The sequence below is a fragment of the Macrobrachium nipponense genome, chromosome 1, assembly GCF_015104395.2.
Source record: "Macrobrachium nipponense isolate FS-2020 chromosome 1, ASM1510439v2, whole genome shotgun sequence".
Taxonomy (NCBI): domain Eukaryota; kingdom Metazoa; phylum Arthropoda; class Malacostraca; order Decapoda; family Palaemonidae; genus Macrobrachium; species Macrobrachium nipponense.
In genome coordinates this window covers 192,424,290-192,448,544 of record NC_087200.1, presented here as the reverse complement: position 1 = coordinate 192,448,544, position 24,255 = coordinate 192,424,290, and positions in this window count along the sequence as shown.

Here is a 24,255-nt window from a genome sequence, read left to right as displayed (position 1 = left end):
GTTAGAGATTATTTTCTTTATCTCTACTTATTGTTTTGTTTATTTCTTAGCTTTTGGTTGATCCCATTTTGCGTGTATGTGTTTTTCCAAGTCTCCCGAATAGATTTAACATGTCATTTTAGGATGTATTATTATTAAATGAGAATTTTGCCGGATATCTTGTTGCACCTTTCTTTTGCTATCGGTATTCAGGCTTAGTATCTTTCTTGTACTGTAGGATTCTGAGAACCTTGTGCCTATTTTAGGCGGGAGCACCTTCCCTTAACTCCTGCATGAAGAATATATCGTTTTGTTGAATACCTATTATTTACCTGCTCAGTTTGTCATTATCTTTTACTCGAGTCTTGGTCTTTTTTGGGGAGCGGGGGCGGGGGTATAGGTTTGTACATTGGTTTATTGGAGTGATCATTGCAACCTATTCTAGCTCTAATTTTGGTGGACCTCTATATTTTTTATCTTGTTTTCACTGCGAGGGGCAATGAACTCGAAAATAACAGCAGCGTTAAGGCTATCACTATTATAGCCAGTATCAGTATCCTCTGTAGTACTGCCTTCTTGGTTCTTTGGACTTTAATGTGTATAAAATTTCCTATGGATGCTTGTTTCAATGCAAAATTAATATTAAACGATGGCCACGGTCAAGAAATTCGAGACACCGTTAGACAAAATATCCATCATCTATTGAAAATGAATTAAGAATAAGAAGGAATTCATCAAAAGCATATGGTACAAAATCAATCATCACAATGTAACCAAACTAGACCGAGCAAGGGAATAAAGGAGGAATAAGACACGAAAGGGAGCCGTTTCAGAGGTCCCGCTTACTACTAAAACAACTACTACTACTACTACGGACTTGGCGGGAAAGACGACGAGGTGTAAGTAAACAAATGCTAAATTTTAGGCTGTTCGTCCAGCGAGTTTGCTTCTTTTCCAACCTTTTTAATCACAGTCTGTTCTTGAGAAGTAACGTCGCGAGAAATATGGCAACGCAGAAAACACTGTTCAACTTCTTTAAGCCTGTTAACAAACGGATTAGTGACCAGAATGAGGTAAAGTATAGACCGTCTTGTAGCCACCGGGTCACGTTGCCGGTACAACTTTTATTTACCTAGGCCTGGTGGCGGTTTTGGTTTGGGTGGGGGCGCATGTTTTATCTTGACATAGGCTAGGCCTACCGTTTTATTAATTCAACATTTTACTTATGTTACTAAATATTAAATCCTCAGTGAGGCAAGTCTTTCTCTCATCCTAGGTGCGACTTTGTGTCATAAGGTGGTAGGATACTACCTAGTAGTAGTAGCTACTATAGCTACCGTGTATTCATGTCATGATTTTTAACAGAGTTCTGAAGTTTGAGATTGCCATGTCTAGAATGCTAGAATAGGCCTAATTATTTCATCCTAATGATTTAGCTACTACTACTAGCTAGCTATAGTAGTAGTAGCTACTAGTAGGTAGGTACTACCTAGCTAGCTAGGTAGAGCACCTAGGTAGTAGTATCTAAGGTACTACCTAGGTAGTAGGTTCCTAGCTACATGAAACTTCAGGTTGAATGTGTTACCTCTGAAGTGAGTTCATACTGTGTTGTATCAACCTTTATTTTCACATTAACTATAATACTTCAAGTGGAATTGGTTAGGTTTTAGTATGAACTTCTCAACAGGAGTGGATAGCTAGGTATGTTGTCCACTTCTGCCCTTCCTTCGTGGTCAACCAATAGTAAGAGAGTGGCTCCCCTTCAGGAATTTTCTCCTTGGAGTCGTCTTTGGGGATTTCCCATGGCATTCCTGTTGGGGGAGATGCTTGCTCTCATTCCCATCGTAAAGTTTTTACTTTGCCTTCCGTGAGACTTCCAAGGGAAGCGTAAATTGTTCATTCCACATGGCAAGTCTTTAGTGTGGAGCCTGCACCTGTGCTGTGAGATATGTTTGTGCTGTTTGCTCTTTATAGAGGCTTTTGAGAGGTTGGGAGAAGCTGTGTATAGGTAAAAGATTTCCATTCATGTGCTCATGCTACCTAGTTTCTTTTCCCTAAGGACTGCGTCTGCAAATAGGCTAAAAGACAAAGGTCTGTATCTTCATAGAATCAAATTATTGAATCAAATAGGTAGGGTAAAATACAGAATGGCCAACCTCTGCCATAGTGCGACCACCTTCCCAAAAAAGTACTTTAAAATGTCCTATAACCCAGGACAGACATTAGTCAAGAGCCAGCATCTGTCGAAGCAGCACCTCGAGACCTACTTTCCTCTCAAAGTACGTTTTTTCTCCCAAGTCACAAATTAAGGCCATAATTTCCAATTTTCGAGAAGGTGGTTGCACAAATGTTGAGGTGGCCGCCAGGTATGTCACATAGGCTAATGCTCATACCACGGCTTGCTTGTATATATATATATATTTTTTTTTTTGCCACCCTTAATACTTTTTTCATATACTCCTGATATTTCATTTCTTGCAACATACTATACTGTGCTTTCCCATTTGCTTTAGCTAAAAGTTAAGTACATCTTAGTTTTCCAGACCACTGAGCTGATTAACAGCTCTCCTAGGGCTGGCCCGAAGGATTAGATATTTTTACGTGGCCAGGAACCAATTGGTTACTCAGCAACAGGACTTGCAGCTTACTGTGTGATCCAAACCACATTGAGAAATGAATTTCTATCATCAGAAATAAATGCCTCTGGTTCTGTTTTGGCAAAGAGGGAGTCGAACCCTGACCCTGAGATCAGTAGTCAAGCATGCAACTGACTCATCCAACGGGGAACTTTTTGATTTAGCTGGGAGTCAAAAGTGGAAGAAAGGAGCAGATCATCCTATTCCACAATTCTGCTGTCTAGTTTGCGTATCCATCAATGAGACGTCCTCAACGCCATTCAATGGTATGGTACTGACAACCTTTTGACTTCTTTTTGATTTTGCTTAAACCCTTTTATCCCTTTTTCATGTGACATTCTCCTACGTACACGGATTCCTTCACTTTGATTATTGGACTTTTTCATTGTTTATTATGTACTTTGTCATTTAAATGACAGTAACCCTTCAGCATACTATCAGATCCTCTGGGAGTCTGGCCTTTGTATTAGGTGTCAAAATATGATAAGTATCAAAGACTCCAAAGTTGTTCCTACACGTTATACAAACTATCGGTCTTTTACATAAGGAATTACTTTCAGCGCCAGCTGGAACTTGGTCATAAGATTCTAATAACAAGGTAGTTAGGCAGTAACTGCTTATCTGATAGTCGGGAGTCCCGCCCGACTGGATGTAAACATTCCACTTGTTCCTACACAATATACAAACCCTCAGTCCTTTACATGAGGAATTACTTCCTGCCTAGCTGGAATTTAGGCCGTTAAATTCTTGAACAAGGTGGTTAGGCAGTAACTACTGTGTGGCAGGATGTAAACACTCCACCTGTCTTTCGGCCGTCTTCCAATGAAGACGTGTTTTTGTGAGCTCTTGCTGACTAGCCATTGATCATTTTCCTGGTGGGATCTTTCATTTTTTATTCTTTCAATAAATATGTATATACTATGTTTGGTATTAATAATTGATTGATTTAGTAATTATTATGTAAACTCATTTTTTGTGGTAGCCTTCATAGCTGCCTTTCTACTTTGTGTTAAGGGTCGGCAGCAAAGGTATGCCAACATCTTTTTTAGTACGTACATATTTTCGCCCTTTAACGTGAGGATGAGACATTTATTCATCCGAAATTTACGCTTACGCTTTGTGAATTACCAAAGGGTACCTCATTTACCACTGCTGTCCTGGAGTTACGTCACTGGACAAAGCCTTCGCCGCTGCACTGTGATTATTAACTATTCCTGATGTTAAATATACCTCATCCTGTGGAAGAAGTCTCAAAGAATTTGTAGAAATTGAAGAAGAAGAGTTTGTCAAGTGTCATCATCCTCCTCTTCAGGGTCATATTTTCATCAGTCTCCACCCTTTCGACTCTTAAGGCTCCCTGCTGTAGAAGGCGGAGGTAGTCTCTCTCTCTCTCTCTCTCTCTCTCTCTCTCTCTCGTCTCTCTCTCTCTCTCTCTCTCTCTCCCCCCCCCAAGAAATCTCGTCATGGGACTTCTAAGGGTCTGACTCCTCAAACTGAGGAGGCGGTTGGGTGTTCTGCTGGCCCTCCTGTTCCTTCAGGAAAGGGAACTGCCATGCCATCCCCCAGGGCCTAGTGTGTCTGGAGCTGTAGAATCACAAACTTCGGTTTGCACTTTTGCTACTAGTCCTAGAGGTTCTGCCCCTAAGACTAGTTCCGTATCAGGCGCTCGTTTGCGAGTCCCTGAGTGCATGTAAATCTTCGGATTCACGTGCATCCAGAGTCGGTGACGCTGAGTCCGCTCACCGTCATGACTCGGGCACTGAGTGGAAGAAAGGAGCGAGTCGCTCAGGTGACTTGCGCCTTGCCGGGAACTGCTCGGTTCCCAGGGTTGACGTGACGGTCCCGTGAGACTGTCTATGCAGAGGCCAGTGGAGGCTCCCCATCTGGTCCTCTTGAGAGGTTTCGACCTCGACAAGGACTTGGACGAGTCGGAGGACGGTATTGGCTCTCTCCAGTCAGGTGCACGCTCAGCCCCACCCAGACAGCAGTCACGTTCGCCCAACTGACCGGTCTCGGTGGCGGCAGACGTTTCGCCTGCCATACATGAGTTTCGTAACCCTCCTTGGGGAAGCGTTTTCTCCAGACAATAATACTATCCTAGACTCTTGGAGCGGCTATCACCGCAGGTTGATGGCTGCCCGTGACTTGCTTCTGCTAGTTCTACTATCAAGGTGAGCGAGAGCATCCAGTCTTCCTCCCCCATTCTCTCTACTTCCTATGGCTATGCCGGGAGGGCAAGGTGATTAGGAGGGGTCCTGCAGAGTGCTCTCCGTAGGATTCATCGTCGGGGGACTACGTTCCTGGAGGGACCTTGGGGTCCTACCGGATGTACGTCCACGTTGTTGAGGAAGGATCTTATATGCCTGTTCCTCCTCGATTTCTACGGGAGTTGAGGAGGGCCCATACCTGTTGATCATCTGACAATATTCTGGGGTTTTGCCGAGCTTTTAAAATCTTTGGAATTTCTAGCACTTTCTGAGTATATTTTGGTCTTTTACGATCTGCAAACACTTGGGCAAGACGAAAATTCCTGATAATTGTTACTACGATAACTGGGAATCTTGCTGAATGCTCAAATTCCTTGGAATTTCTAGCGTTCTCAGAGTTTTATGGTTTTTCTGTTCTTTCCAAACACACTGTCAAGACAGACATTCCCAGTAATTGTTATTATGAAAATCGGGAATCTCGCTAAGCCATTAAATTCCTTGGAATTTCTAGCGTTTGCATGGAGTTAGGGAAAATACAATTTCCTTTTCGAGAATTGTGTTTTTTCCTTACTAATGTCTTTTGCTCCCTCAGGTGTGTTTGACCTCGCTGTCGGGAACAGGCAGGTGTGGTGGATTTGGGCTTACCTGGCACTCCCTCCTCCAGGGGCCCCTGAACCGTGTTTCGGCAGCCCCTGTGACACATGGGAAAGAAGAGGACAACAATGACCATATGTCAGTCCCTGTGTATGTGGCACCACCATATTTGGTGTACACCCAGCATGTGATGTGTATGACTCCCTCTGCTATAGTGTTATCGTGCCACATACTTTGGAGGTGGAAACTTCCGCCTCCTCCTCCAAGCTGTGTTGTCCTGGCTCCCCCAGCTGGTGGTGAATACCCTAAGGTAACACCCTCCACCTGGAGATGCCCTGGAAGGTAGAGATATCTGACATGCTGACAAAGCTGATGAAGAAAAGGTCAAGGAGAAGCGAAAGAAATTATCGTCTTTCTTCCCTTCCCCCTTCGACATTGTCGTTGCCGCCTCCTATGCTTCGACTTCTGAGGCTCCCCTGCCGAGGAAGAAGATGGTCTTCCTCCCTAAGAAGTCTCGCTTTTTTTTAGAGACCTCTAAGGGCCTGTCTCATCATACTTGGTGAGACAGGTGGACCTTCCACTGGTCCTCCCTTTCCCTTGGAAATGGGGACTACCTCACTGGCCCCAGGGGCGTGCAGGGCAGGGGACCGCAGAGGTACTAGCTATCGCTGGTTCTGCTCCTAGTCCTAGAGGCCTGCCTCTATGACCAGGTCCGTCTCGGGTGCTTGTTTGCGAGTTCTCCGAGTGTATGAGCACGGTGTGGAAGGAAGGTGAGGGTTGCTCAGGTGACTCCCGTCTTGCCTATGATCGCTCATACAGCGATCATTCAGCTCCCGGCAGGGGGCTGGCTTCTTGCCACCGCTGGTTCTTCTGCCCCAGGTTCTGGAGGTGTGCCTCTGGGACCGGGATCGTCTTGGATGCTTGTTCGCGAGCATCTCCTAGTGTACACTCGACTGCAGGTGAGCGTGCAGCTAGAGTCGGTGACACTGAATTCACTTATTGTCCCTTCTCTAGCACGGTGCGGAAGGAAGGTGAGAGCTGCTCAGGTGACTCCTGCCTTGCCGATGATCACTCATACAGCAGTTGTTTGGCTACTAGGGCTGACTTCTTGCTACTACTGGTACTTCTCCTGGCTCTGGAGGTTCACCTCTGGTACTGGGAATGTTTTGGGTACTCGTTAGCAAGCTTCTCTGAGTGCGCTCACCTGCAGGTGAGCATACAGCCAGAGTCGGTTACACAGTCCCCTCACTGTTACGTCTCAGGCATGGTGCAGAAGGAAGGTGAGAGTGGCTCAGGTAACTTCTGCCTTGCCGAAGATCGCTTATATAGCGATTGCCCTGATCCCAGGGCAGACGTGATGGTACAATACACCGTCACGTCTCGAGCACAGTACGGAGGGAAGATGAGAGTTGCTCAGGTGACTTCTGCCTTGCTGATGTGACAGTCTGGCAGGACCGTACATGTGGGAGACCAGTAGGAGGTCCCCCGGTCGGTCTTTTGGAGTAGCTTTGGCTTCTGAGACTTTGACGTGTCGTGAGGATGGTGCCCGCTCTTGTCACGTCATTAGATGCTATTCTGCACCCGATCAACGGTCATCTAGTTTGACCAGATGGTCTGGGTTTCGAGTAGCAATTTCCCTGATGGTAAGGAGCATTGATACCGTCCTCGAGGGAGTGTTTTCCCGTGGGGAAAATGCTTTCCTAGACCTGCAAGCCAATCATCACTGCTGTTTGGTGACCGCTCGCAGCCTGCACTGGCTGTTAGTTTTGCTAACAGACCGAGTGGGAGCGTCAGATCTTCCTCAACTGGCCCTTCAATCTTCTCACCATCCAATGAGAGGAATGAGGTGACCAAGGGGAACCGTGGAGATTGCACTCTCCAATCTTAGTCCACGAGAGCAAAGGTGCCCGGCACGGTCTTAGCACCCAAGTGGGCATATGTTTAAGTAGTTTGGGAAGATCACGGAGGTAGTCTGACAAGGCTCTTCCTTCTGAAGGAGGAGGAGCTAGGAAGGAATCGCCCTTGAAGGACTTAACAGTCCTTCTTCTCTGGACTCGGTGATTCCAGAGATGCAGGGGATCCTTGCAGATGTCACAGTGCTGATTCATCAGTGCAGTGACTTCGGGGAAGGATCAATGGTTACTACTGCTGATCACATTTCGCAGGGAGTGATCCTGGTCTTTCTTATCCGAAGTGGGTTGGACCGGCGAACAATCTTGTCGCAGGACAGAAGAATTCGTGCAGGTCCGACAATCAGACAAGTTTGCTTCTCCCTCTTCTGCCTCGTCAGTGGCACTTCTTACTTCCTCGGAGAATCCTCTACTGACTAACAGGGGTCTCCTGGCTGGACCCGGGGTCCAGCACAGTACCCAAGACTGCAGCTTCTTCAGAACTGATAGTTCACTTGGAAAGCTGGGCCTTCAGGAGACTCGGCCGGTCTGGTGGTGGTGGGGTTGTTTCCTACCCGACCCACCGGACTACCAACCAATGCCAGCCTGGTTCTTTGAAAGAAGGACGCTGTCTGGACTTCTATAGCCAAGGTGGCTAGTATAGAGTCAGTATTGTGTCTGAAGATGGTCTGTAACTGGATGCCTCCTCTCTCTTCTCAGAGATATGGTGGGCAAGCAGAGGAATAAAGAAACAACGTCTTGTCTTCCAGGCAGTTGCCAAGACATACAAACCGTCTTGCACAACTACGACTATGCCTCGAAGCCAGGCTAGCTAGTCCTCCGGCCCTCAAGACCGCTTTTCGTCAAAGGGGACACAAGGAGGGACCAAACCTTCCTCTAGCTCCGGAAGGGTAATGCAGAACGCCAGCCATGCTAAGCAAGAAGGCTGTGATAATCGTTCGAGAGCCTTCATTGAGTTTCTACAGCTGCTTCTGCCTGGGGGAAAATGCTACAAGGGGCTGGAAACTGGCGGTATCTCTCCCCCTTGAGTTGATTCGCTCACCAGACTTGGGTCACGATGGAGGCGGCAGGCTTCGCGCTCGCCTCCGTCGGGGAGAAGAATTTCATGCTTTCGGTGGACCTGAAGGATGAGTATTCTCGGATACCTGTCCATCGGTCCAACAGGAAGTACCTCTACTTTATCCTCGAAGGCACGGGGTTCAATTCAGAGCAGTTGGGTTTGGATTCTCAACCGGCCCTCAGGTGTTCCCGTGAGTGTCCACACCAGTATCAGCTTGGGCCCACTTGGTCGGGATCCATTTCTGTAGGTATTTTGACAAGGGGTTAGTACTGGCAAGTCATTACTCCCAGTTACTAAGGGCAGAGATTGTTTTTCTCTCAACATGATCACGATCTGAGGATGGTAAAGTCGAGAGGACAGATCTCTTCCCCAAGCAGAGGATAAAGTTCCTGGGTGGGCTAATTGATGGATCAGCAAGTTCGGGAGGGCAGTTCATCTGTTTTCTGTCTCAACAGGAACAACCAGCTTGGCTTGGGCAAGTCGTGATTGAACCCCTGTCGTCCCTGAGAAGTAGTCCCTTTCGGGAGTTTTTCGATTTCAGTCTTGAGGGGGTGTAGCACAAACCCAGAATCTGCAATCCTTCCTCAAACCTCTCACAGTTGAAGCGAGGAAGGAGTTAGCGTAGTGACAGGACGATAGGAAAATCATAATATGAGAGGTAATGCACACTCTCCCTCCGGACATGCTTCTGTCCTGGAATGCATCAAAGGAGGGGAGAGACGCGCACTTGTAGGTACTGACAACAGCAGTGTGGGATCAACACGACAAGCACCTTCTCATCAGCATCCTGAATCTTAAGGTGGTGTTCTTTCAGCCCCCTGAAGTTTTGGGTTCGAATGATGGGACACTCATGGTATTGGTGGGCAATAGCACCACAGTGGTGTCATACGTCAACATGACTGGTAGAGCCTATTGTATCCTCCCGTTGCATCGGTTGACAGGGCAGGTGCATGTGTGTCCAGGAGGGGATCTGTTTGCCATCCAGCGCAACAGAAAACTCCCAGGATTCTCCTCTGTCATGCTGGACCCATAGGCAGCTGCAGAGGGAGCGTCCCAACACCGGTGGGACGATCTCAAAGTCTACGCCTTTTCCCCGTTCTGTCTGATTTGCAAGGTGATCAGCACACAGCTCTAGTTACCAGCAAGTTTGGATGATCCTAGCAGCCACCAAATGGCCTCAGGCCATTTGGTATCCCTATCTGAGGGCTCTTCTCTCCGGAGCACCGCGGGGTTTTTTTTACCCCATGGCACAACCTTCGGGTGCAACCGCATGTAGATGGTACCACTCGGCAGTACTTTCCCGGTGTCTTCACAGCTTGTGGTTGTCCTCCATCTGTCGCTAGTGAGGGGGTTTCCCTCACCAAGTAGCAACAGAAATGGCAGGTTACTTCAACTGGTTCCCTACAGCTGTGTACCAGGGAAGTGGTCTGTCTCTTCTGGATGGTGCTGTAGACGGGGTTGCTCTCCGCTCAGAGCCACTCTTTACAGATCACGGATTGCCTATCTTCGCCAGGAAGCTCCTCTCTGTCTCAACGGTTAAGGGCGGCAGGCCGGCCCTGGCCTATGTCCCGAAACTGCAAGGATTGGAGGTCTCCTCTCCAATGGAGATGTCCGTCCAATGAGGAACTTCAAGAGGTCTTGCTCGCTCAGGGAGCTCAGGCCCCCTGAGTTGGATGTGACTCTCATCTTAGGAGTTTAACTTGCAATACTATGAGCTTCTCTGAGAGTTGTCAGACAGGGATCTGACCGTCAAGATCATCTTTCTGCTAAACCTAGCAGCAGTGAAAGGATGAGCGAACTTCATGACCTCTTCAGGGGTGTGAAACACTCGAGGGGACATGGATTGACTATGCTCAACTTCGTCCCGGATTTTGTGTCGGGGACTCAGAATCTTTCGGTCCCTGATGATAGGTTAGAGTCCTTACTATTCCCTCCCCAAAGGTCTTCTATAGCATGAGTTAGCAATGAGCAAGACGGATGCTACTTGGTATCATTCGAGTGGTGAGGCACTATCAAGTGAAAGCTCGTCCCCTCAGACTTGAGGGGGAACTCCTCTTTGTTAGCGCCATGGTGACCAAGAAGGAGAAGTTCAAAGAATACTCTCTCTTTCCGGCTTCATAAGATGATTAGGGAAATGTACCTCTCCGAAGGGAGTTTCAACAAGGGTACTTTCCTTCGACAACCGTAAGAACTTGTCAGTATCACAGGTATGGAAGGCAGGGAGATGGTCCAACCAGGCACTGTCCACCTCCTCCTACCTTTGGGATATAGTCCATGGGTCCTTGGACGCTTTTTCTTAGGACCCATGGTGGTTGCTCAACAGGTTGTATAGCTTGCTCAGCTCCTTTATCTGGACAAGTTCGCATCCCGCCTTGCGTAACCACAGGAACGGGTTGGAATGAGAATGGTACTGGCTTCTCCTCCCTCTTCGTTGCGCTCTCCTCCTATAGGCAGAGAGCGGCGGTCGATGCAGGTAAGCTATATCACTGAGCTCCATTCTTGCCCTTTCGTTAGGGTGTAGAAGTGTATATCCGACTAGACGTTTATGCTTTTCCTCCCTTCGGGATGATAAGAGAAGTATTAAACAAACTTCAATCACACCAGAATGTGACAATGATCCTAGTAACTCCATTCTGGCCCAGGAAAGAGTGGTTCCCGGACCTTCTCAGTCTGCTAGTGGATTTTCCCAGTCTACTTCTACAAAGTCCATCGCTTCTCAGACAACCCCATTTCAACCGATATCACCAAGGATTGTCCGCTCTGGATTCAGACTGTCAGGAACCTTGTCAGAAAAAAAGAGAAGGTTTTTTGCAAAGGGTGTCAGAGGCTGTTGCTAGCTGCAGAAGACGCTCTTCTGCCAAGCTCTACCAGTCCAAGTAGATAGTCTTTAGGTCATGGTGCAAACGACATGGCATCTCTTCTGAAACATCTATAACGGAAATCGCGGATTTTATGTTATTTCTGAGGGACTCCAAGAAGTTGGCCACTTCGACTGTTTAAGGATATAGGGCCATGCTTGCATCAGTATTTGAGCATAGAGGCCTCGACATCTCGTCAAATCAGGACATTAGTGACCTGATCAGATCCTTTAGCTCCTCTAAAATATTCAAACCTGATGAAGTGGAATAGAATTCGGATGTAGTTTTAAGGTGGCTCTCTGGTCCACAATTTGAACCGTTGAATATGGCAACCTTCAGAGATGTAACTAGGAAGGCACTATTCCTAGTCATCTTAGCCACAGTGGGAAGAGTAAGCGAGTTGCAGGCAATGAGTAAGGACGTAGGTTTTGCCTAGGGCAATGCAGTTTGTTCTTATGTAACAGAGTTCCTTGCTAAGAACGAGGATCCTTCGAATCCTTGGCCCTGTTCTTTTAGGATAAAGAACTTAACGGACTTAGTCGGGGTGGAAGACGAGGAATGGATGTTGTATCTGGTCAGAACCATCAGACTTCCAGATTAGGACAAACTTTTAGAGGAGAGTCGAACTGACTCTGGTGCTCGATGAGAGACCTGTCTTGGCCTCTTTCAAAGAATGCAATGTCGTTCTTCCTGAGGAGTGATTGAAGAAGCGCATGCCCAAACTCAGGAACAAACTCTTCGTGTGATGAAAGTGAAGACGCACGAGATTCGTGCAGTAGCAACATCTTTGGCTTTCAGACAAAATATGTTTCTATCCTCCATTATGCAAACAACATTCTGGAGGTCGAAATCAATGTTTGCATCACACTATTTGAAGGAGGTAGAAACTACTTTCGAAAACTGTTTTAGATTGGGACCATTGTCAGTAGCGGGAATGATGTTGGGAGAGGAAACATAGGGGGACCCAGTTTTTTCATTCTACTATTTATCGCCTTGGATTTAAGGTCGTTGAGTTTTTGGGAAGCCTAGGGGTATGTGTACCCGAAGTACCCGCCAGTTTTTATGTATGGTTAAGGGTGTCATATGGTTTTTAGTGTAGGTGATGTGTTGTGTTGTTTTTATCTGGTTGTTTGCCCAGGGCAAGCACAAATTATTGATTTTTTGTCAATTATCGGTGTACTTCCATGGTTGCAAAAAATCCTACCATTAGTAGGGACGACCCTGGCCATTTCTGCCACGTCTCCTACATGTGATGAGAGCGCCGAACAGAGGCAGTATCTACCTGTAGCTGCTCTCTCACAAGGTAAAGGTACTGCAAACATTATATATAATGTGAGCACATAGTTATTGTTTTTGTTCATAAAGCTGTCCATATAACCACCTTCCGGGTAATGTGGATTCAGCTAATGTAATTGTTTGGTAAGTCACTTATGTGAAAATTATATTTTTATGGTAAAATAAGGTTTCACATATACTTACCAAACAATTACATAATCAGAGTCCTCCCTTCCCCACAGATGGAAGTTGCTGCTCAACGAATTGACAATAGTTAGCTCAGCAGTACCGGGTATTCCCGAAAGTGGGCGGGACCTGTATTACCTACTCGAATGCTATCAGTCTGAGAGAGTTATCTTCAAAATGTGTATTGGCAGTCTTAACAAAAATTCATCATACTAATGTAGCTGATAAGTAAGGTATTCTAATGGGTTGAGGCCTGATAAGCTGAAGTATTTCTGTATTAATATTGCAGATGTATTTGACTTGCAGTTTGTCCTGTAGCCACTTTGTTTGCTTGTAGTAATCCATTTATAGTACAAGGAGAATGCTTTATGTCCTACCCTTTGTTCCCCTTTATATGGAAGTGTTCATAGTGTGAAACTTATTATAATTCACCTACTTTTTCATCCTGGAACATTGCTTATTTTATTATAGCTTATCATCTTGAACCCCAAAAAGGCCTTACCATTCACCTCCTATTTGTATTTTATATTTTCCTTATACCTCCCTCTACAATGTACAATTTGTTCCGATACGTAATACAAACCATCGGTCCTTTAACAATAGGAAGTAGCTAGCGGCAGCTGGAACAGTCGTAAGCTTCGAACAAGGGGAGAACGGTAGTTAACTGCTTGTCCGACAGTCGCGCGCCGCGCGACTGGGAGGTAAACAAATTCCTTTTGCTTTCGGCCGCGGGTGTGAAGGACGTGGTTCGTCATCGCTCTCTGCCGCTTTCATCGTCGTATGCTTTGTTTATATTGTGTTTTCTACTAATGGTTTGTTTGACTTGAAAATGAAACTGTAAGTACACTGTTTTCATTTTCATTACTTAATTATGAACCAACATGGAGTTATCGCCGTAGATGCGGCGATTTCCTCTCTTTTCATGAATTGAACCCTTGAATTATGTCTCGGTGCCGAGGGCGGGCGCGCTCGCGCCGAGTCATGTATTTTGGGCGAAAGTGTGTAATTGAAAAATGTAAGTACTCTTTTCATTATATTTTTGCCCTGTGCGTTCGTTACCGAGAGTGTGATTGCGCTCGGCACGAGCCTTTTAATTTTGTATAATAGAATGCAATGAAAGTGGATTCGCAATTGCAATATTCTTTTCATTTTCATTTATTTATTTGCATGGAATTTAATTTGGATCAATTTTCGTTCTTACCCGGGAATTGATCCTTACGATTTTTTTATGTGAAAATGAATCGCAAGTGCAGTATTCTGTTTCATTTTCATATATATTTTATGATAGCATCATATTATTGGATCAAGTTTCCGTTCTTACCCGGGAATTGATCTTTTTCCCTTTAAGTTCTATGAAGTGAAATCGCAAGGGCAGTATTCTGTTTCATTTTCCATATTACTTTTCACTGCTGTGCGGGGGTAGGGGAAGCGAAGGTCTGCCAGGAGGTCGTCGGAAAGCTCTAACCGCGACTCCCTTGGTATCCGATTCTTCGTCTTCCTTCCTGCCCCCCCCGCTCAGCTTCTTCGTTGTATTTTGTATTTGGGGTCTTCCTTGCGTTCGGGTGGGGCATGTCTTCCCCCCGTGCGTGAGGGAACCCCTCTTACTAATCTATCTATATTACCGCAGGTGCTACATCCGTGGGAGACGACCTTGGACAGGTATGGACCACCGCGGGAGGCAGGGCGTGCCTAGCATCCCCACGGGCTGCTGCAGCGTCTAGCGAGGTCTGGGGCGGTCTCCACTACTACCACGGCCGCTTATGCTGCTCCCCCCCCTCCTGGTCTACACTCCCCATGCTGTGTCGATGACGCCGTCTGCCGCTACTAGGGGCCGCAGCCGTACCGAGGTGGGGTTGCCGCCGCCGCCTTTTCCTGTTTTTCTTCGTGTTGCCTGCCCCCAGACTTCGCTGTTCCAGCAGCTCGCCCCTGGACCGGGCGCCAGGACCCAGGTTCCGCTGGCTGCCGATGATTCTACGAGGCGATGCGCTGGGCCTGCCGTACCTGCCGCTGATGTGATTCCGCTGTTGGCTTGGCTGTCCCTTCTGGGTCTACCGCTGCCGCTGTTTCCTCCGCCGCTCCTGAGCTGGTTGCTGTTCCTGTCGCTCCTGGTTCCTGTGCCTGTCCATGCTGGTCCTGCCCACGGTGTGTCTTCCCCAGTCCCAGGTCCTTCCGGACAGGTGCAGTCGGGCCGTGTTGCTTCGGCAATAGCCCCGGCTCCGGCCTGGATGGAGGACCTGACGACTGTCCTGCGTGAGCTGACGAGGAAGAGGAGAAAGAAGAAGGCTGTCATCTTCGTCTTCATCGTCTGCTGCTGCCTCTTCCCCTTCGACTTCTTTAAGGCCCATAAGCGAAGAAGAAGAAGGCTGCCTTCCCCCCTAAGAAGTCTCCTTCGGGAACTTCTAAGGGCCCGTCCCACCCCGGTGGGACGGGGGGTCCTTCTGCTGGTTCTCCTGCTCCTTCGGGAGCGCCGGGGCCCGTCTCCCCTTCCGTAAGGAAGAGATAGAAGGGGACCAGAGGAGTATCGGTTAGCTCTGGTACTTCCTCGCCTGGTGCTAGCGGCGATGCCGCTACGCCAGGTTCCGGCTCAGTCTCTCGTCGCGAGAGATCCCGAGTGTACGTTCTCCCTCGGGAGACCGTGCAGCCAAGTTTCGGCGCCAGAGTTCGCTCGGCGCCAAGACGCGGCACGGAGCAGAAGGCTGGTGAGAGACGCTCCAGGTGACTCTTGCCAGGCCAGCGGCCGCTCTTGCAGCGACCAGCTGGTAACCCGGGTTTCCCCCCTAAGAAGGCTCCTTCGGGACCTTCTAAGGGCCCGTCTCGCTCCGGCGATTCGGGGAGCTCTTCTGCTGGTCCTCCTGCTCCCTCGGGAACAGGGCCCGTCTTTTCTTCTACCAAGGAGAAGAAGACGGGGACCAGAGGAGTACCAGCTTCGGCTGGCACTTCCTCGCCTGGTTCTAGCGGTTCTGCCGCTAAACCAGGATCCGCCTCGGCTTCTCGTTAGCGAGAAGTACCGAGTGGACGGTCCAGCCAAAGTCTTGACACTCGAGCTCGCTCGCCGCCAAGACCGAAGCGCGGAGCAGAAGACTGGCGAGTGTCGTGCAGACGACTCTCGCTAGGCCAGTGGACGCTCTCGCAGCGACCAGCTGGCTGCTCGGGTTGACGTGACGGTCGCTGACCAGCCACGGGTTGAGGCGAGGAAGGGGTCCCCGCGGGTCGTCACGGTACCAGCCACGGCTGGTACCAGCGGCTAGACGCGCCGAGAGGACGCTCGCCGGTCTCACCGCGTCAACGAGCCTAGCAGGTCACCTGACGCCGCTCCCATCGGGACCGGGCGGAGACGGTAACCAGCAACAGCTCGCCTGACGCTAGAGATCAGCGTCGACGTTCTCAGCCGAGCCTCTCGCCCCAGGCGAGCGGCAAGGCTAGGCCTGCTGCTCGATCGCCACTGCGGTGGACGATCAGCAGCAGCCCTCCAAGCACGCTGGTCCTGCCAGCGAGCTAGGGGGGAGCGTCAGGTCTGCCTCTCCTGTACCTTCAACCTCCTCGGGCTCACCGGGAGGAGCGAGGTACCTATGAGTGATCGCGAGAGGTGCGCGCCGCTCGCGATCCCGCTATGACACCGTATGGACCAGGCACGGTTCTGGGACCGACCAGGACATACGCGTCAAGTAGCTGGAGGCGACCGTCAGGGGTCTGCCGCTGTTCCTCCTTCTGAAGGAGGAGTATCTCGGGATTCTGTTCTTGTTGGAGGGACTGGACGGTCCCCTACCTACTCCGCAAGACACGGTTACTCCCGAGATACAGAGGAATTTGCAGAAGTCTTAAGCTGATTCGTCAGCATAATGACCTTGCGGAAGGATTGCCGCCTGCATCCCCACCAGCAGAGCCCACGTCTCTGCTCGAGTCGTTTTGGGGCCCGAGAGGGAACCCAAACCGACGGTGGGTCTGCCGCGATCGGAACTTGCCGATTCTGTCTCGAACCAGAGTCTCTCGTCTCCGGACAAGAAGGCTCTCTCAGTTCTGGCCGGTCGATCAAGCTACTTCCACCTCCTCTACTGCGACAGCGGCGTTTCTACGTGTCTTCGGACACCGTATTTGAATACTCCTTTTTTTCGGTCCTCCTGAGAGGTTTCGACCTCGACGAGGACTGGAATGAGTCGGAGGACGGTATCGGCTCTCTCCTGTCAGGTGTCGATCAGCCCCTCCCAGACGACGTCACAGTGCGGCAGCCCTTACCTACAGTGAGAGTTCGTAACCCTCCGCGGGAAAACGTTTTCTCCTGACGATACGTTTTCCCAGACTCTGAGGATGCTGTTCCTACTCTTCTCCAACTGCTAGTTCCACTGGGAAGGCGAGCGAGTATCCAATTCCTCCCCCATTCCCTCTCTCCTTACGGTTACGAGGGAAAGGGGAGGGATCCTACAGAGATTTCTCTGTAGGATCCCACGTTCGGGACTGCGCTACCGGGGACTTCTGGTCCTACCTGACGTAAGCCCCGGTCGTTGAGGAGGAATCCTGCCCCATTCTCGATTTCTACGGGAATCGAGAGGACCACCAGCCGATATCGTTTGACGAATTCGGTGGGGGTTTCGCAGACTGCTTAGAATTCTACGAATTTCTAACGCATTCAGTATTCGAGTTTTACGATCTCTAAACACTTACGCGAGACCACGGTCCAAAGTGAGCGAGACGAGAATCCCCGATATACACGATAATCGGGAACCTCGCCTATGCTCGAATTCCTGGAATTTCTAGCATTGGGAAGAAGGACTGCTGCTGAAGAAACTATCTCACAGTAGGCGACCAACCTGGACTATGAGAAGATCGGAACGGGAATATCCAGTTTGGCTTGAACTATCGTCTTAGTATTCTGTTCACCATTCGAAGCTTTCCTTCGAGGAAGACTTCTCCTTCACTCTCTTGATAGAGATCGAAGGTGGTCGATCTCAATCCTATTTTGTTTTCTTGAAGGAAAGAATTTAGGATGGAGATCGTTGTTCAGAATCCTACAAATATACTACGTATATTAAACCTCGCGACATGATTCTACTAAGCAGTTGAATTGTCCGAGGGGTAGGCGCTATCCTAGTTAATCTACAGATTGCGACTTATAAGAAAAGTATTCTAATTGAACTGCAACTCGGAAGTGTTCCTGCAACCTCCCAGGAGTGGTTCAGTTTCAATTTTATATACTTATGTTTTGTCACGACAACACCATTTCAACTTTTATATTTACCGAAATTCGTTTCGCCTAAATATAATTGCTCGAGCATATCTTTTATGCTCGGTAGTTCTAGCCGAACGCATTCCTTCGTGGAATAATGGATTACCTGGCAACTCAGGATGACGAGTCAGCGAGAGCTCAGGCTCAACTACTGCGTATTGAACTGCCTGATAGCAGCTCAGTATCAGCTGGGCCTCCATATGCACGGTTCATGTATGTCTCTCTCTGCCCTGCTTTGATTGACTACCGAACCGTATATCTGCCAACAATCATGGACTTAGGTCTCTGATTAACGGGGATTCTCGCAATAATGAGGACCATCTACTGCTGTGACGCTAGATTCCATCGCCTTCGACATTGCGAGAATTTTCAACAGAGATATCTCTTGGACTCTTTCATCTTTCTGTTTACCGCACGGTAACAGAAGTCTGTACAAGTCTCCCGCTGCATCGCACTGCGATAATGCGAATGATTTTGCAGACATCTGAGTTTGTCTTCAAAATATCTCTTATTCGTAGGTGTACAATGTTCTTGTTACAACCGAATTACGAGATGTGTCAGAAGACATCGCCTACTCTCCGACCTGACAGCTCTACTTTGCCAAATGTTCAGCCCATGAGAAGCAGTTCTTCAGGCGGCTTTCCCTGTGTTTTCATTACTGAAGAACGCCCCGCTTTCATTGCAACTACGACTTCTCACCGGACAGCAATGAAATAGCGGTTAGCGTTTTCAGTCATTTGTAAGCACAGGTTATGAATCTTGAGAATCCTTCTCTCGATTCATCTGTGAAGACGTAGGTTGCATTCAATATCTACCTTCGTCTTCAACGGTACATAGTGTTGTTTTCTCCTTAGCTGAGATTCAACAACCAACATGAGATGTTTTTACCCTTCAGTGGGACCTCGGTCTCTAGAAGGCAATTGACTTTCGCCTGTTGGGCACATGCCTTAAGAGAATCATCACCTCGCTGTCCGGCATTGGTGACAAACAAATACATTATTTGTTTGGTCTCTCGCATAACCCTTTAAAGGCGAAGGTCACGTGACTTACTCGGATGCTTTGACAACTTGCCTCCTACCGAACGCAGTCAGTCGCAGCTGTCAGAGCGGCCGAGTCAGTTACGAATTACGCTGTTGACTTAGTTCGGTTGTTACAGAGCAATCATTACTTCGTTTTAATAGCTTGTCACAGTACCCATACCATTGACACCCACCATGGAGTGTCGGTGTCCTATCCACTACCGAGAACTTCGCTGCATGGGGATAGGAGGATGCGAGAGACTTCGTGGCAACGGACAGACCAGTATGGGTACTGGACATCACCGAAGTAGTAGAAGAAGGATAGGTCATGCGACTATTTCCTTCTTTTCCTCTGAGGAACTGCATGACTTCTCCTGCGAAGTCAAGCATCCAGGGGATGGGGATCCGTGACGCTCGATTTCGTACCGAACTTCGTAGCGAAGACTCAGAACCCTTCGGTCCCTGACGATTGGTTCGAGTCGTTCACAATCCCTCCCTAATGGACTTCAACGCGCCTTCGATGCGAAGGAGATGCTGCCTTGTCCGCAAGAACTTCTCCGTGGCGCAGGTACTGAAGGCAGGGGTCTGGTCAACCAGACCACATGCCCTTTCCTTCTACCTTCGGGATATTGCCCACAGGTCCTTGGATCTTTTTCCTTGGGACCCGTGGTGGCTGCTCAACACGTTGTGTAGCGAACCCAGACCCTCGCAGGCTGAACAGCATCGAGTCCTGGTGTGACCATAAGAATGGATGAGTGAATGAGAGTGTGACTGGCTCCTCTTCCCATCTTTTTCTTCCCCTCTACCTGTGGTTAGAGGGACATGGTCGTCACCCTGCTGGATAAGGACAAGATGCAGGTGAGCTACTCAACAGAGCCCCATCCTATCCCTTTCAACTAGGGATAGGAGCGTATATCCACCACTTCCTCCAACAAGGGGAGGAAGTGGGATGCCAGCTTGAGACAACCCATACTTTATGTTGCCTCTTGCAAACAGGAACAAGTTTCTTGCTTGCTGGTACGTAAGAGATACGCTTGCCTCTCTCTTAGTACTGGCGGCCCAGAGGTCTTGACCAGTTGATCCTGCGGTGCACAACCCCGATCAATCGGACAGAGGCTTTGGATCCCTCCCTCGCTCTTACGACCAGGGAGGCATTCCAGGGATGGACGAACACCAGTCTGTTCATCAAAAGACTCAGATTCCTCCCACCAAGAAGTGAGTTCCTTGTTTGTTAAAGGACCGCTGGTTTGTATTACGTATCGGAACAAATGACAATTTGTCGAAAATTGCATTTTTCCTAACTATACAAACCTGAGGTCCTTTACATATAGTCCCTCCTCATGCCACCCCTCACTCTGCGTATTTTGCATGGGCCAAAAGCAAAAGTGATTTGTTTACCTCCCAGCCGCGCGACTGTCGGACAAGCAGTTAACTACCGTTCTCCCCTTGTTCGAAGCTTACGACCGTTCCAGCTGCCGCTAGCTACTTCCTATTGTTAAAGGACCTCAGGTTTGTATATGTATAGTTAGGAAAAATGCAATTTTCGACAAATTGTCATATTATACTTATTTACAGTGCGTTTCACTTTCCACCTGAACGCATCTTTTATTCTCAGTACTTTCATTGCTGTGTTTGATTATCTTTTTTTCTTTCTATTACGTAATTTTTTGCAATTCTCTAAGTTTTCTTCAGTACTGGTGACCTAGTGCATTTTGCATTTGTGCTCTCTTAGCTTTTATATGTATACCCATGTCTTTCACTGCTTTGCATCTCACTGATCATTCTCCAGTTTATCACTTTTACCATGGTACAATGATCTGAGTGGATCATTCATTGTTATTATTAGTTAGTACAACTCTGTCCTTGATTATTTTGCTGTCTGCAATTCTTCCATCTCTTTATCTTTTATTAATGTTATATCAGTTGTATGCTTGTATTATTCTGGATCCATTTCTGTACATCTTGGCATCTTCTACGCATGTTGAAGAAGTATCAGCCAATACTCTCCTATGTGAGAGAAGATACACCTATTTTGTATGATTTTAGCAGATCACTAATCTTGGTTGGTAATTCATATAAAGTTAATTTTGAAGTACAGCTGTTATTTTTCATTAAGATTTGGGACTTTAAAGGAGAAAAAGGGGAGCAATTTAGGAGGACTGTTAGAGATGTCAGGAAAGGGGGAACGTAGAATTTGGACAGGGTAACAGAGTGGAAAATATGTGGGTAGACATAAGAGAGATATGTGTGGGGGAAGCAGAGGAACTGGCGGGAAGAACCAGCGGATATTGAGTGTTGAGAGGGGAAAAGTGGTGGTGGAATGGAGAGATGCAAGAATCAATTAAAAGAAAATCAAAAGCATTTAAGGACTGGAAAGTAAGGAGTGCACAGGGTTCAGAGGTAAGGTACAAAGAAGAGGAAAGAGAGGCTGGAAGGAGGGTAGGTATGGCTATTGGAAGAGCACCAGAGCAGTTGAATGAAAGACTAGGAACAAGAGAAACAAAAAAGGATATCTTTAAGATTTCAAACTTGAGAAAAAGGCAGAGACAGGATGTGGGTAAATTAGGTGTCATCAAGGATAGTGATGGAAATGTATTGTATAGGGATGAAGACATGAAGAATAGATGGCGAGAATATTTTGAACTGTTAAATACTGAAAATGAGAGAGAGGAGATGGGGGAAGCACAGAGGGTGGGGGGGACCAGTTATGGAGATAGAGGATACAGAAGTGAAGAGAGCATTAAGGAAAATGAAGAATGGTTAATCGCCAGGTCCATCACAGTTCCAAGTTGAAATTACGTATCAATTTATTAGGTACAGAGGGGGAGAAGTGGATGCTGGATTTATTGAAAGCTATATGTGAAGAGTAAGAAATGCCAAGTGACAGGGAGGAGAGTCTAATGGCATATATATACAAGCAGAAGGGAGATGTCATGGATTGTGGTAATTACAGGGGAATTAAACTAACAGAGTATGGACTGAAAGTTTTAGAGAGAATACTGGATTAGAATTTAAGAGAGATTGTAAAGATCGGGAAACAGCAGTATGGATTCATGAGAGGAAGAGGGACAGCGTATGCCATCTTCACAGTAAGACAGCTACAGGAAAAGAGGTCAGAGGGAAACCAGGAGCTCTATTGTGCATTTATAGACCTAGAGAAAGCATATGATTGAATCCCAAGAAAAGGAAAGTCCCAGAAAAGTTGGTTAGGCTGGTCGAGATGATGTATAAAAGAACAAGCACAAAAGTGATAACAGCAGTTGGGGAAACAGAAAACTGAAGTTAGTGTTGGATTACACCAGGGGTCAGCTTTAAGTCCAATTTTGTTTGTGCTAGTCATGGATGTATTGAGTGAAGAGATTAGGAATGAAGAGTTATGGGAGTTTTTGTACACTGATCATCTGGTGAGTACTGCTGAAAATGAGAAGGATTGGAGAGTGGCAGGAGTCTTTAGAGAGGGGTGGTTTAAAGGTGAATGTGAATAAAACAGAGCTTTTGCTGAGCAGTAGGGAAGATAGAGACAGAACAGTAATACAAGAAAGAAGAGGCTCAATTATAAAACAGGCAGAAAAGTGTAAATACTTAGGATTTACTGCAAGCCAAGAGGGAAGATGTGAGGGAGAAGTTGACAGTATAGGATAAAAGCTGCATGGAGAAGGTGGAGAGAGGTAGCTGAAGTGGTATGTGATAAGAAAATGCCAATCAAGCCAATGATGAAATAAGAAGGGTGGGCGGGCGTATTAAAGATTACAGAGGTGATAAGAGAGTCACAAATGAGATGGTATAGGCATGTGTTGAGGATGGATGACTAGGAGAGAGTGAAGAGGGCTTGGGAGGAACCTGTTAGAAGAAGAGGATCGAGAGGGAGACAGAGAATTAGATGGTGAGATAAAGTGAGGGAAGATATGGAGAGAAGAGGTTTGGTGGAGAATAATGCCTTTGATAGAAGGCAGTGGAGAAGGTGCATCAGGCAACTGACCCCTTAATGTAGGGATAATGGTGGGAAAGAAGATATTATTTTCTCATTTAAGATAAGACTGTAAGATTGTTATTTATCTAATCAAAATGTATGTTATATTATCACACTTTTTGTTCAGTCGCAGTCATCACAGTTGGTTTTGAATGTAATATAATTGCAGATGGTGATAGTTGTGTAATGCATATACAGTACTGTACACGAAAATATTGTTACCTTGCTGTTTGGATATAGACTCCTACAGGGAAGTAGTGCCATCAGTGCTTTAAGGTTCTCTGTAGTGTCCTTTTGTCCCTTATCTGCCACCCCTTTTATTCTCTTTATTGTATCTCCATTCATGTTCTTTTTCTTCCACCTTGCTTTCCACTTACTCCTAACAGTTTTTTCTGTGTAATTGTGAGATTTCCTTGTTTTACACCTTTAAAGACCTTTCTGGGCTCAGCTCGTGTCGGCCTATGAAAGTATCCTTAATATCATTCTTTCTAGGTAAAATTAACCTAAAATTACCAGAGAAAAACAAAATTAAGAAAAGTCAGTAAAAACTGACTCGCTCACTCTTAAAAAGAAGTGTCGGTATGATTATAGGGGCGAGTGTGGAACACTACCACGAGACAAACACCAATTAGAACTTCCTATCAGAATCCCCCCAAGAGAGAGCTGATACCAACGGGCGATGCAGCCTCTACTACTCTACTACTAGAGGACGCCACGGACAGCAGCGCCCCTAGCGGTCATCCTTAATTTTTAGCACCAGCGACAAGTCGCCATTTCTTGTGCTCGTGTTTTTCTTGCGTATTATCCGCATCTGTATCATGGAACGCTCTGCAATCGCCACGGCTAAGTTAAGTAACCCATAAGTAACATTTTACTGTATTTTTGTCTTCCGGGTACCAGTATTTTCCTTTTTATAGGTCATATACGGTTCCTCGGTTGTCTCGTGGCGGCCATGCCGCCTCGTAAGAATTCCCTTTCCCGGTCCTCCATACTGGGACTTCTTATGCTTATGGGCTTACCTTTTTTCACATTCATTGTTTACATCGAGTTTTAGCTAGTTCAGCCCTCCTACCATTTCTCTTAGCTTGGTATTTAGGGCTATTATTATTATTCTCGGCCCAGCATCCCGGCTCTTGCTCTACATCGGCTATCGCTGGCTCCGAGTAGGCTTCTGTTTCTCGGAACAGTCTGCCTCCTGGGCTGGGCTTCTTTCTCTTTTACTAAAATGTCCTCTTCCCCCTTTTCGATGTATGTTATTATTTAGGGTGTTAGGCTAGCCTAGGTGCTTGTTCCACATGTTGGTACAGCTTGGTTCACGTGGCCCTACCACGGTTGTGTTG